Source organism: Balaenoptera acutorostrata, chromosome 6 (genome assembly GCF_949987535.1).
Source record: "Balaenoptera acutorostrata chromosome 6, mBalAcu1.1, whole genome shotgun sequence".
Taxonomy (NCBI): domain Eukaryota; kingdom Metazoa; phylum Chordata; class Mammalia; order Artiodactyla; family Balaenopteridae; genus Balaenoptera; species Balaenoptera acutorostrata.
The window spans coordinates 30,854,087-30,869,710 of record NC_080069.1 but is presented as its reverse complement, the minus strand read 5'-3'; the positions used below and the strand labels follow the sequence as shown (position 1 = coordinate 30,869,710).

At 38.8% G+C, this 15,624-nt stretch overlaps 1 protein-coding gene across 5 annotated transcripts in view; it reads right to left on the bottom strand.

The window, feature by feature from the left end:
* Positions 1–15,624, bottom strand: part of MFSD14B (major facilitator superfamily domain containing 14B) — a 463,050-nt gene that overhangs the window by 194,153 nt on the left and 253,273 nt on the right. The window lies entirely within an intron of this gene.

The following is a 15,624-nucleotide window of genomic DNA, read 5'->3' as shown; positions in this document are numbered from 1 at the left end:
AAATAGTACTGGGACATTAGCACAACCAAACTCTGTTAAGTAAATTATAAGCAGATAAAAGGAGAAATGGAAAGCATTTGTGAGCAGTTGATCTATCACAATTTATAAAAGTAAATGCATTGTGCTTTCATAGCAGAAACATTTATATTTCATATTAAGAAGTATGCAGATCTCTAGTCAACTTTCAAGCCTTTATCAGAACACAGACTTGTTGCTGCTGTTGTATTGTTCTTAGGCCTAGTATAGGCAGGATTTTGTAAAACTTGCTTCTTATGATATCTGAGCATCCTTTCCCACGGGTTTTCTTACTAGATTAAGTCTTTGAAGACAGGGACTACACCTGTGTATCTTTTAATCTAAAATAGTCCTTTAATCTAAAATAGTCTAAAATAAATGTATGTTAGAGAAGTAAATTAGTCTAGTTTAAACCAGTAATTATGCTTATCAATGAAATTAGCTTGTTACTTTTATATAAGTTTTGGTCGGCCTTATAAAACAAATTGGAGAGTTCTGTTTTCTTTTATTCTCTGAAGAGTTTGTGTAAGATGGTAATACAGTTGTAGAACTTTATGGGTCTTCAGTTTTTTGGGCTAATGTAGTTCTAGAACAATGTAGATTTTCCGTTTGATTTTCTATTTTTTTCTGTCAATTTTAGTAAGTTGTATTTTGCTAGGAATTTGTCCATTTCATCTAAAATTTCAAATTAATTGGCATAAAGTTGTTCCTGACAGCCTCTTAGGCTCTTTTTAATTACTGTAGGATCTTTAGTCTATTTTTTTTTATTGCTGACATTGGTAATTTTTACCTTATCTTTAAAAAATATTCTTTAGGGTCTTCTGGATAAATATTCACAAATTTTTCAAGTGGCAGTAATTTCATGTCTTGTTTCTGTATTATATGAACTATATCCAGGAAAATGTTCAGTAGTAATTGTAAAAGTGCACAGCCTTCTCTGCGTAACAGGAATATATATATTTTTTCCAATGTCAAGGATGATGTTAGCTATACAGATGCGATAAACATGCTTTATTACACTATGGAAGCGTCTTTTTATTCCTCATTCTCCTTCTTGCTGGTGTTTTCTCTCTCCTTTCCCCCTTCTTTCTCTTTCCTTCCTTCCCTCTCTCCCTCCTTCTAGTTTAGTGTCTCATAGAACCTTCACAAGTGGTTTATGAAATCTGAGATGTGCCCTGGGGAAAGAGGTTGTAGCATACATAGCAAGGGCATTGTTGTATGAAAATTGGAAGAGAAATTTGTCCTTAATATCTGTAATCAATTATAACAAATAAGAGTTTCTAACCCTGCAAAAACATATCATATTTGTGAAGTTTGGTTAATTTCCTATCTAGATGCCTGACTTTTTTATATGTAGCTTTGTATTTGCTTCTCTTTTAAAAACAGCTTTATTGAAATATAATTATAAAAACTATATATGTTTAGAGTGTACAGATTTGTGTTTTGACACTTGTGAAATCATTACTGCAATCAAGATAGTGAACATATCCATCACCCCTAAAAGTTTCCTTGTGCCCATTTGTACATCCTCTATCCACCTCCACCTTCCCAGGCGAGCATTTATCTACTTTCTGTTGCTATATATTAGTTTTAATTTTCTAAAGTTTTATATAAATGGACTTATACAGAATATATTCTTTTTGGTCTGGCTTTTTTCAACTCAGATAAATTATTTTGAGATTTATTCATGTTGTTGTATAAATGAGTAGTGCATTCCTTTTTGTTACTGAGTAGTGTTCAGTTGTATGGATGTATCAGTTTGTTTATCCATTCATCCCTCGGTGAACATTTGGTTTATCACCAGTTTTTGGCGGTTACAAATAAAGCGGCGATGAGCATTCATGAACCAGTCTTTGTATGGAGTATACTTTATTTTCTTTTAAGTAAATACTTAGAAGTGGAATGGTTGGATCATATGGTAGGTGTATTGTTTAACTTCTTAAGAAACTGCCCAACTGTTTTTTTAAATTTAAAAGTTTTAATTTTACATTGGCACTAGCACTCTGAGAGTTCATCTACATCCTCATCAACACTTGGTCAGTCAATTTTAGCCCTTCTAGTAGGTCTGTAGTGGTATCTTACTGTGCTTTTATTTTGCATCTCCCCATGCCTAATTATGTTTAACATCGTTCCATAAGCGCTTACTTGCCATTTGTATATCCTCTTGGTGAAGTGTCTGTTCACATCTTTTGCCTATTTATTTGTTGTTGTTGGGTCGTTTATTATCTTATAATTGAGTTTTAAGAGTTCTTTATATATTGGGGTTGCAAGTCTTTTATCAGATATATGTTTGCAAATATTTTCTTCTGAGCAGAAGTTTTAATGAAATTTAATTTTATCAATATGCTCTTTTAGGGATTGTGTTTTTGGTTTCATATCCAAGAAATCCTAACTCAGTATCACAATAATTTCCTTTTTTATTTTTAGAATTTTTAAAAATTTTACAATTAGGTTTATGACCCATTTTGAATTAATTTTTTATATGGTGCACAGTATCAAAGGCAGTTCTTTTTTTGCATATGGTAACGAATTGTTGTCTCATCTGTTGAAAAGACTTATTCACTGAATTGCCTTTGCACCTTTGTCAAAATTCAGTTGTCCATATATGTGTCGGTCTATTCTGGATTCTTTATTTTGTTTCATTGATCTGTTTATCTTTACATCAGTACCATTCAGTCGCTATTACTGGAGATTCATAGTAAGATTTGAAACGAATAGAGTTTGTCCTACAACTTTGTTCTTCTCTTTTAAAACTGTTTTGGCTATTCTGGGTCCTTTGCATTTTAGAATTATAGAATGAGCTTGTCAGTTTCTACAAAAAAGCCTGCTGTTATTTTTGTTGGGATTTTGTTGATCCAGAAGATCCGTTTAGGAAGAATTGAAAACAATATAGTCTTCTGATCCATAAATGAGGTATTTCTCCATTTATTTTAGATCTTTAATTTCTTTCAACTGTGCTTTATAATTTTCAACAGGTCTTTTGTGTCATTTGTCACATTTTCCCTATATCATACGTTTTAGGTGCTATTGAACATGTAATGTAAATGTAATATAAATGTAAATTATTAAGAAATTTTAAATTCACAACTGTTTGTTGCCAATATATAGAAATACAGTTGATTTAAGAAAAAATTTTAATTGTGATATAATATACAAAATTGTAAATTGTAACAAAATTTACAATTTAATTATTTGTATGTGTATAGTTCAGTAGTGTTAAGTATATTCACATTGTTGTGCAACCAATCTCCAGAACTTTTTCATCTTCTAAAACTGAAACTCTATATCCATTAAACAGCAACTTCCCATTTACTCCAGCTCCGGGTAACCATCATTCTGCCTTCAGTTTCTGAGTATTGACTACTCTAGATACCTCATATAAGTGGAGTCATATACACAATTTGTCATTTTCTGACTGGCTTATTTCACTTAGCATAATGTCCTCAAGACATGTTGTCTTCAAGATTGTTGAAGGCACGTGTGGCATGTGTCAGGATTTCCATTTTTTAAAAAAATAGTAATAATAATAATTTATTTATTTTTGGCTGCGTCGGGTCCTCGTTGCTCCGCGCTTTTGGCTGCGTTGGGTCCTCATTGCTGTGCAGGGGCTTTCTTTAGTTGCGGCAAGCGGGGGCTACTCTTCTTTGTGGCGCATGGCTTCTCATTACTGTGACTTCTCTTGTTGTGGAGCACGGGCTCTAGGCACGCGGTATTCAGTAGTTGTGACACACAGGCTCTAGAGCGCAGACTCAGTAGTTGTGGCGCACGGGCTTAGTTGCTCCGCGACATGTGGGATCTTCTTGGACCAGGGCTTGAACCCATGTCCCCTGTGTCGGCAGGTGGATTCTTAACCACTGCGCCACCAGGGAAGCCCTTTCCTTCCTTTAAGGCTGAATAATATTCCATTTTCTGTATATGCCACATTTTCTCTATTTATCTTTTGATGAGCACTTGGGTTGTTTCTGTCTTTTGGCTATTGTGAATAATGCCACTGAACATGAGTGTACAAATATTGGGTTGACCAAAATGTTAGCATCTTATGGAAAAACCCGAACGAACTTTTTGGCTAACCCAATATTTCTTTGAGATCCAACTTTCAGTTCTTTTGCATATCTACCCAGAAGTGGAATTGCTAGATTATTGGATAATACTATTTTTAATTTTTTAAGGAACCATTATACTGTTTCCCATAGTGACTGCACCATTTTACATTCCCACCAACAGTGCACAAGGGTTCTAGTTTCTCCACCTCCTCATCAACACTTGTCATTTTCTTTCTTTCTTTCTTTTTTTTTTTTTTTACAATACAGAATACAGTTAACTTATTTTTTTTAATAGATTTATTTATCTAATTTATTTATTTTTGACTGCGTTGGGTCTTCATTGCTGCACACGGGCCTTCTCCAGTTGTGGCGAGCAGGGGCTACTCTTCACTGCAGTGTGCAGGCCTCTCACTGTGGTGGCCTCTCCTGTTGCGGAGCATGGGCTCTAGGCACGTGGGCTTCAGTAGTTGTGGCGCACGGGCTTAGTTGCTCCGCGGCATGTGGGATCTTCCTGGACCAGCACTCGAACCCGTGTCCCCTGCATTGGCAGGAGGATTCTTAACCACTGCGCCACCAGGGAAGTTCAACACTTGTCATTTTTTGTTTTGTGTTGTTTTTGTTTTTGTTGTGGATAGTAGCCATCCTGATGTGTGTGAAGTGATATCTCATTTTGATTTTGCATTTTCCTAATGATTAGCATGTTGAACATCTTCTCATATGCTTGTTTGGCCATTTGTATATTTTCATTAGAGAAATGTATATTCAAGTCCTTTGCCCATTTTGAATTGGGTTATTTGGATTAACTCTTTATCAGATACATGCTTTGCAGATATTTTCTCCATAGGTTGCCTTTTCACTCTGTTGATTCTGTCCGTTGATGCACAAGTTTTAAATTTTTATAAAGTCCAGTTTATCTATTTTTACTTTTGTTGCCTGTGTGTTTTGGTGTCATAGCCAAGAAATCATTGTCAAATCTAATGTTGTGAAGCTTTTCCCCTATGTTGTCATCTAAGAGTTTTAGAGTTTTAGGTCTTACATTTAGGTCTATTTTTTTTCCCTGCTAATCCCAAACTCCTAATTTATCCCTCCCCATAGGTCTTTGGTTCATTTTAAAAGTTTGTAATTTCGTTGAAGCCCGATATCTGTTGTTTCTTTTGTTGCTCGTTTTGGAGTCGTGTCTAAGAATCCATTGCTAAATCTAAGATTTACCTCTGTGTTCTCTTCTAGGAGTTTTATGGCTTTTAGCTTAGTTCATTCATCTGTTTTGAGTTAATTTTTGTGTGTGGTGTGAGGTAGGGTTCCACCTTCATTCTTTATATGTGGAAGTTGAGTTGTCTTAGCACCATTTGTTGGAGAGACAGTTCTTTGCTCATTGATTGAATGGGTTTGGCACTGTTGGCAAAAATCAATTGGACATAGATATGGATCCATAGATATATTGATTTCTTTGTGGGCTTTCAGTTTTATTCAGTTGGTATATATGGTAGACTCTCTCTCGCTTCTCTGTCGACAAGTCGCTGGTGTCTACTGGGTACTGTGATCCTTGAGTTGGGGGTTATGTGGGGGACAAAGGGAGTAGCTTTCAACCTTATCTTTTTCCAGTTGGCAACAGATGACCTGATTGACAAAAGCCAGATGTCCTAGTTCATCTGAACTTTTCAGGTCATGTTGAGAAAGCAGGTGAAGGGGTTGGTGAAGATTGCCCTTTGCCCAGACACACACTATCCAGACCACACCACACATGGGCCCATGCTCCAGGAACCTAGGGTGGCCTGCTCTCTGCTCCTTTTGTTTTAATTTGCATCAGATGTCAGAGGATGGTGCTTTTGGTTGCCCTACAACTCTCTTGGGGGGTGCTTCCTTGTCTAATTTCATTTAATCTTTACAATAAGCCCACAAGTTTAGAAATCACTTGATTGCAAGTGACCACAATCTCATGCACACTATCTGAAGCCAAAAGCAGAGGGGTTTCCTAGGAGACAAAGTGACAGAGATCGCCTCCCCATGCTTGGAGTAGCAGAATGATGTCTCAGACCTAAAGGTACCCTCTCTGTACCTTCAGAGCTGCCTGAAGCACCATCTCTACTTCTCAGAGCAGCTGTCACATCCTCCTGGTTCCACGTGTTCCCTTTACTTGCTCATGACCCCAGCAGGACAGTCCCTAAAATGCAGCCTTCACTCCAGGAGTCCCCTAACCTTCTGGTTCTGACCATCTCGGTCCTGGTATCTCTGGTTCTTGATTTTGGTGTCTCTAATGTGTTCAGCCTAAATAAGGTCACACTTCCTCTGAATACATGTGCCCTGATCAAGTCATCTGTGTCTGGAGTAGAGGGAGAAGTGTTTCATGTTAAGAATAGGGAATGTGTTAGTGACAGCTGAATTTTCTAAGGAATGAGAAGCACCAAGATGTAAGTGTGTAGGAGGAAAATATAAGTTCTGTTCAGCCAGTGAGGTAGATAGTGCATTTATTCTTAGTTTATAGGTACAGAAACAGACTTAGAAGGTTCAGTAGCCAACCCAAAGCCACTACACAATGGCTTAGCCTTCATAGAGACCAAGAATGTATGCGTATACGTGTGATTTAGGGAAATGGAGATTTAGGTGTGTTTAGTGTACAATACATATATATGATATATATCTATATATGTATTCTATCTCTAAGGCTTTCTTTGGTCTACCTGGATATGCAGATAGGCAGAAGGGCTCAGGGGCTGCAGAGAACTGAGTGCTCCATGCAAGTACAGGGAGAGAATTTCATGGATATGTTTCTTCTTGAAGGGAAAGTATGTTCAATGCATTTGACATTGGCAGATTGCATGTGGTTCTAGAAAGGAAAACAGGCTGGACAGCATAGTGACTATGAGCCTGGGTTGGAAGCCTGATACTGCCCTGGGCCAGCTCTGTGACTTCAGAAAATAATACCTAATGTCTGTGTGCATCTATTTCCTCAAGTGAGCATGAGTAACATAATGCCTAGACCACAAGGATTGTTAATGCAGACTAAACAAAGTAATATTTGCAAAGTACTTAGAACCTTGCCCAGCACATAGTAAGCACCATAAGTGTATGCTGAAGAAAACCAGAGCAAAAGATATCTTTCCTTCTCTCTTTGTCTCAGGAGAGATTCATCTTCTCTTTCTGTCTCATTTAATGTTTGAAGTTCATCCTACAATCTTACAAATAACTTTTTAACCTGAATCCCTCTTCCTAGTCACAATAACCCTTTGATTTAACATTCTTACTGGGAACTATAATAGAAAACGTTTTTGCATTGGGTTAGGTATATTATTTTTCGTGTACTACCTCTTTATTACATTTTGTTTCTATTATTCAGAAGTCAACATGAGTAGACTGAGAAAGAAAGTTCTTGTCTACTATCCAAAAGTAGCTTAGAACTGAATTATGTTCCATGTCTAGTTAACATCTCAATAACTCAATAACCTTATTAAGCCAATCTTTTGGGGTTTTTTGTTTTGTTTTGTTTTGAAACATCTTTATTGGAGTATAATTGTTTTCACTGTTGTGTTAGTTGCTGTTGTATAGCAAAATGAATCAGCTATACTTATACATATATCCCCATATATCCTCCCTCTTGTGTCTCCTTCCCACCCTTCCTATCCCACCCCTCTATGTGGTCACAAAGCACGGAGCTGATCTCCCTGTGCTATGCAGCTGCTTCCCACTAGCTATCTATTTTACGTTTCGTAGTGTATATAAGTCCGTGCCACTCTCTCACTTCGTCCCAGCTTACCCTTCCCACTCCCCGTGTCCTCAAGTCCATTCTCTACATCTGCGTCTTTATTCCTGTCCTGCTCCTAGGTTGTTCAGAACCATTTTTTAAAAAATTAGATTCCATATATATGTGTTAGCATACGGTATTTGTTTTTCTCCTTCTGACTTACTTCACTCTGTATGACAGACTCTAGGTCCATACACCTCACTATAAATAACTCAATTTCATTTCTTTTTATGGCTGAGTAATATTCCATTGTATATATGTGCCACATCTTCTTTGTCCATTCATCTGTCGATGGACACTTAGGATGCTTCCATGTCCTGGCTATTGTAAATAGAGCTTCAGTGAACACTGTGGTACATGAATCTTTTTGAATTATGGTTTTCTCAGGGTATATGCCCAGCAGTGGGATTGCTGAGTCGTATGGTAGTTCTATTTTTAGTTTTGTTTTTTTTTTTAACATCTTTATCGGCGTATAATTGCTTTACAATGGTGTGTTAGTTTCTGCTTTATAACAAAGCGAATCAGTTATACATAAACATATGTTCCCATATCTCTTCCCTCTTGCATCTCCCTCCCTCCCACCCTCCCTATCCCACCCCTCTAGAGGGTCACAAACCACCTAGCTGATCTCCCTGTGCTATGCGGCTACTTCCCACTAGCTATCTATTTTACGTTTGGTAGTGTATATATGTCCATGCCACTCTCTAACTTTGTCACAGCTTACCCTTCCCCCTCCCCATATCCTTATGTCCATGCTCTAGTAGGTCTGTGTCTTTATTCCCGTCTTACCCCTAGGTTCTTCATGACCTTTTTTTTTTTTTCTTAGATTCCATATATATATGTTAGCATACGGTATTTGATTTTCTCTTTCTGACTTACTTCACTCTGTATGACAGACTCTAGGTCCATCCACCTCACCACAAATAACTCAATTTTGTTTCTTTTTATGGCTGAGTAATATTCCATTGTGTGTATGAGCCACATCTTCTTTATCCATTCATCTGTTGATGGACACTTAGGTTGCTTCCATGTCCTGGCTATTGTAAATAGAGCTGCAATGAACATTTTGGTACATGACCCTTTTTGAATTGTGGTTTTCTCAGGGTATATGCCCAGTAGTGGGATTGCTGGGTCGTATGGTAGTTCTATTTGTAGCTTTTTAAGGAACCTCCATACTGTTCTCCATAGTGGCTGTATCAATTTATATTCCCACCAACAGTGCAAGAGGGTTCCCTTTTCTCCACACCCACTCCAGCATTTATTGTTTCTAGATTTTTTGATGATGGCCATTCTGACTGGTGTGAAATGATATCTCATTGTAGTTTTGATATGCATTTCTCTAATGATTAATGATGTTGAGCATTCTTTCATGTGTCTGTTGGCAATCTGTATATCTTCTTTGGAGAAATGTCTATTTAGGTTTTCTGCCCATTTTTGGATTGGGTTGTTTGTTCTTTTGTTATTGAGCTGCATGAGCTGCTTGTAAATTTTGGAGATTAACCCTTTGTCAGTTGCTTCATTTGCAAATATTTTCTCCCATTCTGAGGGTTGTCTTTTGGTCTTGTTTATGGTTTCCTTGGCTGTGCAAAAGCTTTTAACTTTCATTAGGTCCCGTTTGTTTATTTGTGTTTTTATTTCCATTTCTCTACGGGCTGGGTCAAAAAGGATCTTGTTGTCGTTTATGTCGTAGAGTGTTCTGCCTATGTTTTCCTCTAAGAGTTTGATAGTGTCTGGCCTTACATTTAGGTCTTTAATCCATTTTGAGTCTATTTTTGTGTATGGTGCTAGGGAGTGTTGGAATTTCATACTTTTACATGTACCTGTCCAGTTTTCCCAGCACCACTTATTGAAGAGGCTGTCTTTTCTCCACTGTATATGCTTGCCTCCTTTATCAAAGATAAGGTGACCATATGTGCGTGGGTTTATCTCTGGGCTTTCTATCCTGTTCCATTGATCTATGTTTCTGTTTTTGTGCCAGTACCATACTGTCTTGATTACTGTAGCTTTGTAGTATAGTCTGAAGTTAGGGAGCCTGATTCCTCCAGCTCCATTCCTCGTTCTCAAGATTGCTTTGGCTATTCGGGGTCTTTTGTGTTTCCATACAAATTGTGAAATTTTTTCTTCTAGTTCTGTGAAAAATGCCCGTGGTAGTTTGATAGGGATTGCATTGAATCTGTAGATTGCTTTGGGTAGTAGAGTCATTTTCACAATGTTGATTCTTCCAATCCAAGAACATGGTCTATCTCTCCATCTATTTGTATCATCTTTAATTTCTTTCAGCAGTGTCTTATAATTTTCTGCATACAGGTCTTTTGTCTCCTTAGGTAGGTTTATTCCTAGATATTTTATTCTTTTTGTTGCAATGGTAAATGGGAGTGTTTTCTTAATTTCACTTTCAGATTTTTCATCACTAGTGTATAAGAATGCCAGAGATTTCTGTGCATTAATTTTGTATCCTGCTACTTTACCAAATTCATTGATTAGCTCTTGTAGTTTTCTGGTAGCATCTTTAGGATTCTCTCTGTATAGTATCATGTCATCTGCAATCAGTGACAGGTTTACTTCTTCTTTTCTGATTTGGATTTCTTTTTCTTCTCTGATTGCTGTGGCTAAAACTTCCAAAGCTATGTTGAATAATAGTGGTGAGAGTGGGCAAACTTGTCTTGTTCCTGATCTTAGTGGAAATGGTTTCAGTTTTTCACCATTGAGGACGATGTTGGCTGTGGGTTTGTCATATATGGCCTTTATTATGCTGAGAAAAGTTCCCTCTATGGCTACTTTCTGCAGGGTTTTTATCGTAAATGGGTGTTGAATTTTGTCAAAAGCTTTCTCTGCATCTATTGAGATGATCATATGGTTTTTCTCCTTCAATTTGTTAGTATGGTGTATCACGTCGATTGATTTGCGTATATTGAGGAATCCTTGCATTCCTGAAATAAACCCCACTTGATCATGGTGTATGATCCTTTTAATGTGCTGTTGGGTTCTGTTTGCTAGTATTTTGCTGAGGATTTTGCATCTATGTTCATCACTGATATTGACCTGTAGTTTTCTTTCTTTGTGACCTCTTTGTCTGGTTTTGGTATCAGGGTGATGGTGGCCTCGTAGAATGAGTTTGGGAGTGTTCCTCCCTATGCTATATTTTGGAAGAATTTGAGAAGGATAGGCGTTAACTCTTCTCTAAATGTTTGATAAAATTTGCCTGTGAAGCCATCGGGTCCTGGGCTTATGTTTGTTGGAAGATTTTTAATCACAGTTTCAATTTCAGTGCCTGTGATTGGTCTGTTCATATTTTCTATTTCTTCCTGGTTCGGTCTCGGCAGGTTGTGCATTTCTAAGAATTTGTCCATTTCTTCCAGGTTGTCCATTTTATTGGCATAGAGTTGCTTGTAGTAATCTCTCATGATCCTTTGTATTTTTGCAGTGTCAGTTGTTACTTCTCCTTTTTCATTTCTAATTCTATTGATTTGAGTCGTCTCCCTTTTTCTCTTGATGCGTCTGGCTAATGGTTTATCAATTTTGTTTATCTTCTCAAAGAACCAGCTTTTTGTTTTATTGATCTTTGCTATCGTTTCCTTCATTTCTTTTTCATTTATTTCTGATCTGATCTTTATGATTTCTTTCCTTCTGCTAACTTGGGGTTTTTTTTTGTTGTTGTTGTTCTTCTTTCTCTAATTGCTTTAGGTGCAAGGTTAGGTTGTTCATTTGAGATGTTTCCTGTTTCTTAAGGTAGGATTGTATTGCTGTCAACTTCCCATTAGAACTGCTTTTGCTGCATCCCATAGGTTTTGGGTCGTCGTGTCTCCATTGTCATTTGTTTCTAGGTATTTTTTGATTTCTTCAGTGATCACTTCGTTATTAAGTAGTGTATTGTTTATCTTCCATTTGTTTGTATTTTTTACATATCTTTTCCTGTAATTGATATCTAGTCTCATAGCGTTGTGGTCAGAAAAGATACTTGATACGATCTCAATTTTCTTAAATTTAGCAAGGCTTGATTTGTGACCCAAGATATGATCTATCCTGGAGAATGTTCCATGAGCACTTGAGAAAAATGTGTATTTTGTTGTTTTTGGATGGAATGTCCTATAAATATCAATTAAGTCCATCTTGTTTAATGTATGATTTAAAGCTTGTGTTTCCTTATTTATTTTCATTTTGGATGACCTTTCCATTGGTGAAAGTGGGGTGTTAAAGTCCCTTACTATGATTTTGTTACTGTCGATTTCCCCTTTTATGGCTGTTAGTATTTGCCTTATGTATTGAGGTGCTCCTATGTTGGGTGCATAAATATTTACAATTATTATATCTTCTTCTTGGATCAATCCCTTGATCATTATGTAGTGTCCTTCTTTGTCTCTTGTAATAATCTTTATTTTAACGTTTATTTTGTCTGATATGAGTATTGCTACTCCAGCTTTCCATTTGCATGGACTATCTTTTTGCATCCCCTGACTTTCAGTCCGTATGTGTCCCTAGGTCTGAAGTGGGTCTCTTGTAGACAGCATATATACGGGTTTTGTTTTTGTATCCATTCAGCCAGTCTGTGTCTTTTGGTGGGAGCATTTAATCCATTTACATTTAAGGTAATTATCGATATGTATGTTCCTATTCCCATTTTCTTAATTGTTTTGGGTTTGTTATTGTAGGTGTTTTCCTTCTCTTGTGTTTCTTGCCTAGAGAAGTTCCTTTAGCATTTGTTGTAAAGCTGGTTTGGTGGTGCTGAACTCTCTCAGCTTTTGCTTGTCTGTAAAGGTTTTAATTTCTCCATCAAATCTGAATGAGATACTTGCTGGGTAATCTTGGTTGTAGGTTTTTCTCCTTCATCACTTTAAATATGTCCTGCCACTCCCTTCTGGCTTGCAGAGTTTCTGCTGAAAAATCAGCTGTTAACCTTATGGGGATTCCCTTGTGTGTTATTTGTTGTTTTTCCCTTGCTGCTTTTAATATGTTTTCTTTGTATTTAATTTTTGATAGTTTGATTAATATGTGTCTTGGCGTGTTTCTCCTTGGATTTATCCTGTTTGGGACTCTCTGTGCTTCCTGGACGTGATTAACTATTTCCTTTCCCATATTAGGGAAGTTTTCAAATATAATCTCTTCAAATATTTTCTCAGTGCCTTTCTTCTTCTCTTCTTCTTCTGGGACCCCTGTAATTCGAATGGTGGTGCGTTTAATGTTGTCCCAGAGGTCTCTGAGACTGTCCTCAGGTCTTTTCATTCTTTTTTCTTTATGCTGCTCTGCAGTAGTTATTTCCACTATTTTATCTTCCAGGTCACTTATTTGTTCTTCTGCCTCAGCTATTCTGCTATTGATCCCTTCTAGCGTATTTTTAATTTCATTTATTGTGTTGTTCATCATTGCTTGTTTCCTCTTTAGTCCTTCTAGGTCCTTGTTAAATGTTTCTTACATTTTCTGTATTCTATTTCCAAGATTTTGGATCATCTTTACTATCATTATTCTGAATTCTTTTTCAGGTAGCCTGCCTATGTCCTCTTCATTTGTTAGGTCTGGTGTGTTTTTACCTTGCTCCTTCATCTGCTGTGTGTTTTTCTGTCTTTTCATTTTGCTGATCGTACTGTGTTTGGGGTCTCCTTTTCACAGGTTGCAGGTTCTTAGTTCCCGTTGTTTTTGGTGTCTGTCCCCAGTGGCTAAGGTTGATTCAGTGGGTTGTGTAGGTTTCCTGGTGGAGGGGAGTAGTGCCTGTGTTCTGGTGGATGAGGCTGGATCTTGTCTTTCTGGTGGGCAGGTCCACATCTGGTGGTGTTTTGGGGTGTCTGTGGCCTTATTATGGTTTTAGACAGCCTCTCTGCTAATGGATGGGGCTGTGTTCCTGTCTTGCTAGTATTTTGGCATAGGGTGTCCAGCACTGTAGCTTGCTGGTCGTTGAGTGAAGCTGGGTCTTGGTGTTGAGATGGAGATCTCTGGGAGATTTTCGTCGTTTGTTATTACATGGAGCTGGAAGGTCTCTTGTGGATCAGTGTCCTGAAGTTGGCTTTCCCACCTCAGTGGCACAGCCCTGACACCTGGCTGGAGCACCAAGAGCCTGTCCTCCACATGGCTCAGAATAAAAGGGAGAAAAAAATAGAAAGAAAGAAAGAGGGTAAAATAAAATAAAGTAAGATAAAATAAAATAAAGTTATTAAAATAAAAAAATATTATTAAAAAATTTTTTTTAAAGTAAAAAAAAAAAAAACCAAAAAAAAAAAAAAACCGGATGGACAGAACCCTAGGACAAATGGTTAAAGCAAAGCTATACAGACAAAATCTAACACGGAAGCATACACATACACACTCACAAAAAGAGGAAAAGGGGAGAAAATAATCTATCTTGCTCCCAAAGTCCACCATCTCAATTTGGGATGATTTGTTGTCTATTCAGCTATTCCACAGATGCAGGGTACATCAAGTTGACTGTGGAGATTTCATCCGCTTCTCCTGAGGCTGCTGGGAGAGATTTCCCCTTCTCTTCTTTGTTCACACAGCTCCTGGGATTCAGCTTTGGATTTGGATCTGCCTCTGTGTGTAGGTCGCCTGAGGACGTCTGTTCTTCGCTCAGACCGGACAGGGTTAAAGGAGCAGCTGATTTGGTGGCTCTGGCTCACTCAGGCCCGGGGGGAGGGAGGGGTACAGATGCGGGCGAACCTGCGGCGGCAGAGGCCGGCGTGACGTTGCTCCAGCCTGAGGCGCGCCGTGCGTTCTCCCGGGGAAGTTGTTGCTGGATCACGGGACCCTGGCAGTGGCGGGCTGCACAGGCTCCTGGGAGGGGAGGTGGGGATAGTGACCTGTGCCCACACACAGGCTTCTTGGTGGCGACAGCAGCAGCCTTAGCATCTCATGCCCGTCTCTGGGGTCCGCGCTGATAGCCGTGGCTCGCGCCCGTCTCTGGAGCTCCTTTAAGCAGCGCTCTTAATCCCCTCTCCTCGCGCACCAGGAAACAAAGGGGCAAGAAAAAGTCTCTTGTCTCTTCGGCAGCTCCAGACTTTTCCCGGACTCCCTCCCGGCTAGCTGTGGTGCGCTAACCCCTTCAGGCTGTGTTCACGCTGCCAACCCCAGTCCTCTCCCTGGGATCCGACCGAAGCCCGAGCCTCAGCTCCCAGCCCCCGCCCGCCCCGGCGGGTGAGTAGACAAGCCTCTCGGGCTGGTGAGTGCTGGTCGGCACCGATCCTCTGTGCGGGAATCTCTCCGCTTTGCCCTCTGCACCCCTGTTGCTGTGCTCTCCTCCGTGGCTCTGAAGCTTCCCCCATCCTCCACCCGCAGTCTCCGCCCACGAAGGGGCTTCTAGTGTTTGGAAACCTTTCCTCCTTCACAGCTCCCTCCCACTGGTGCAGGTCCCGTCCCTATTCTTTTGTCTCTGTTTTTTTTCTTTTGCCCTACCCAGGTACGTGGGGAGTTTCTTGCCTTTGGGGAGGTCTGAGGTCTTCTGCCAGCGTTCAGTGGGTGTTCTATAGGAGCAGTTCCACGTGTAGATGTATTTCTGATGTATCTGTGGGGAGGAAGGTGATCTCCGCATCTTACTCTTCCGCCATCTTCTCAAAAATCTCCAATCTTTTGTTGATGGGCACTTGAGTTGCTTCTATGTCTTGGTTACTGTAAATACTGCTGCTATGACCATTGGGGTGCATGTGTCTTTTTGAATTAGAATTTTCATTTTTTCTGGATATATACCTAGGAGTTGAATTGCTGGATCGTTTGTAGTTCTATTTTTAGTTTTTAAGGAAACTCCATACTCTTTTCTATAGTGGCTGCACCAATTTACATTCCCATCTACAGTGTACAATTCCCTTTTCTCCCCATCCTCTCTAGCATTTATTATTTATAGACTTT